The sequence below is a fragment of the Octopus bimaculoides genome, chromosome 2, assembly GCF_001194135.2.
Source record: "Octopus bimaculoides isolate UCB-OBI-ISO-001 chromosome 2, ASM119413v2, whole genome shotgun sequence".
Classification (NCBI taxonomy): Eukaryota; Metazoa; Mollusca; class Cephalopoda; order Octopoda; family Octopodidae; genus Octopus; species Octopus bimaculoides.
In genome coordinates this window covers 1234237-1237346 of record NC_068982.1, presented here as the reverse complement: position 1 = coordinate 1237346, position 3110 = coordinate 1234237, and positions in this window count along the sequence as shown.

Genomic DNA, 3110 nt, shown 5'->3' with positions numbered 1-3110 from the left:
CTTCATAGATATATTTAATTATATATAAAGGGCATTAACTGTGTATTAATGCCTCACGCTATCGAGGGACTAAATAAGTAAAAAAAACTACCAAAAATAAGCAACATATTTACCGAAAGCGAGGGAATGCAGCTTTTCAAAATTTATCTCTTAAAAACATTTAACTCAACGGTAGACCACTGGTTTCTCAATCAAATACAGAAAAAACTGTGAAGTAACCTGTATTCTTTTGTTCATCAGTACACGTATGGTTAAGATATATAAAAATAAACAAGAATCAACCTACCACGATGTAGCCATCACAGCAACGATGACTTTTGTTCACAATTATATATCCCTGAAAGAGATTTGAATTTATCCATATATATATTCATACATACATAGATATATGTATACATGTGTATATCTATGTATATATACATATACATACATGATACACAGATACATGCACATATTACGTATATGTGGAGGCATTCGAGTTTACGTATGTGTTTGTGTGTAGGTCTATGTGTGTGGATATGTTCGAGTTGCAATCAAGGGATTCTGGGTTTGATCCCAACGTGGGCCAGTTTCGTGAAAATTGTTTTCTCAGTAAAGCTTCGAGTAGAATCAAGTTATGATGTTGAATATGAGTGAAATTACGGATGTAATCAAGGATCCAGCGTTGTCATATACTGCCTCACATTGATTGTGGCCCAGGATTAAAGCCGCAAAGGAAGTACAGTTCCATTCGGTGGCGGGAGATCACCAGCCCACACCGAGATTGCTATACTAGTCTAGTTTCGAATCACACACACACGCACGCACACGCACACACAGGCACGCGCACACGCGCTCACACACACACACACACACACACACACACACACACACACACACACACAAAGGCACGTCTATCTAAATAGAGTTATGTATCCGGACTGACACAAACACACACACACACAAGCTGGCAGAAACGTTAGCACGCCGGGCGAAATGCTTAGCGGTATTTCGTCTGCCGAGGTCGACTTTGCCTTTCATCCTTTCGGGGTCGATTAAATAAGTACCAGTTACGCACTGGGGTCGATATAATCTACTTAATCCGTTTGTCTGTCTTTGTTTGTCCCCTCTGTGTGTAGCCCCTTGTGTAGCCCCCTGTGTGTGTCCCCTCATAATGTAGTGCGTACGTATAAGAATGTGCATCTCTGTACATAGAAATATGTGTGAAAAAGTCAACGACGCACGAGGATTTATCCCAGTCAAATCTTCCAGTGGACGTATTTTCCATATTTTCTATTTTTCATTCGAAAATTCTTTCCAGCGTTTCAATGTTTTCTGTCTATATATTATCGATTATTTGACTCCTATAATCCCAACTTCAAGCAGTTTTTTCCTGGAAATATATTCTCAGGAAAACTTTTTCATAGAAATTTTCCCCCGTGTAATCCTTTTCACGACATTTTCTATATTAATTTCCAATATTTATGTATCATAAAGCAGAAGTAGTTTATATATCAACAACTTAATTCTACCACCTTGCATATGCAATCCAACTTTCGAATTCAAATATTCCACGAATTTCCCGTTTTCTTTTATTTAGAATATTTACTTGCCATCTTTGATCTGGCTTTCATCAGCAGCCGGGAGTCGGATGTGTGATTCCCGGAGAGAAGTTTTCAGTTTACAATACATGTATGTATACTTGGTTGATGTATAAATATAATAAAATATATCCATGGTATTTAAGAACTCAGTTATTAACACATCGTTAAAATCCAATACATTATTACAATGCAATAGACATTGGTGGTGTATAAATCTGCGTGTATCTCCAGAATCAGCCAATATGATAATTCAGAGAGAAAAAATGTTTAGAATGGCGAAAAAAACTTTTTAAAAAAAGCCCAGAAAGGCAAAAATTACAGATGTGGCTCATATGTTATGTGTTTTCTATGGCAGTGTAAATAGCATAACATCATCAGAATTTATATAATTACGTAATTAGCATACACAATTTAGGTATGTTTGGCTGCTCATTTTGTCATTTTTTTCTCCTAAGGAAATATGTATCCTATCACTTTTAGATTGATTAATTACTCTTTTACTTGTTTCAGTCTTTTGACTGTGGCCATGCTGGAGCACCGCCTTTAGTCGAGCAAATCGACCCCAGGACTTATTCTTTAGAAGCCTAGTAGTTATTCTATCGGTCTCTTTTGCCGAACCGCTAGGTTACGGGGACATAAACACACCAGCATCGGTTGTCAAGCGATGTTGGGGGGACAAACACAGACACACAAACACACATACATATATATACATATATATATATACATATATATATACGACGGGCTTCTTTCAGTTTCCGCCTACCAAATCCACTCACAAGGCTTTGGTCGGCCCGAGGCTATAGTAGAAGACACTTGCCCAAGATGCCACGCAGTGGGACTGAACCCAGAACCATGTGGTTGGTAAGCAAGCTACTTACCACACAGCCACTCCTAACGTAATTATATAAATCCTGATTTTATTCTGTTGAAACTGTTGTAGAGAACAATTGAATTATGAATCGTATGAGAAATTTATGCTTTTCTGCTTATTAATATTCTCTTTCTCTCTCTATCTGTGTCTACGCGGAGAGAGAGAGAGAGAGAGAGAGAGAGAGAGAGAGAGAGAGAGAGAGAGAGAGAGAGAGAGAGAGAGAGAGAGAGAGAGAGAGAGAGAGAGAGAGATTGTTTTTCAATACATACATACAGTTGAAGATCAGTGAAAAAGAGAATATCTTCGCTGAACTATTGAGAAATCTGCAGTTTATCAAGATTACAAGTTCAGGTTTATACCTGTAATTTCGGGGCCTTGGGATATATAACACACTGCCTAAATACCAGTCTTGAGAAATTAGGCTTCTCAAAACCAGAAAGGAGAAAGCTAATTCAAAGACTACAAATCCAATCTATCACTGGAACTGTAAAATTCTGTCAAACTTTCCAGAAGTTTATCATTTAAATATATATGAGTATGTCTAGATATGCAACTATAGGCATGAGAATACATACATAAAACAAAACATATACATCTGTACATACATACGAATCGTCATTTCCTTCTCATTTTGTAAAGCTCATTCGTCTAAG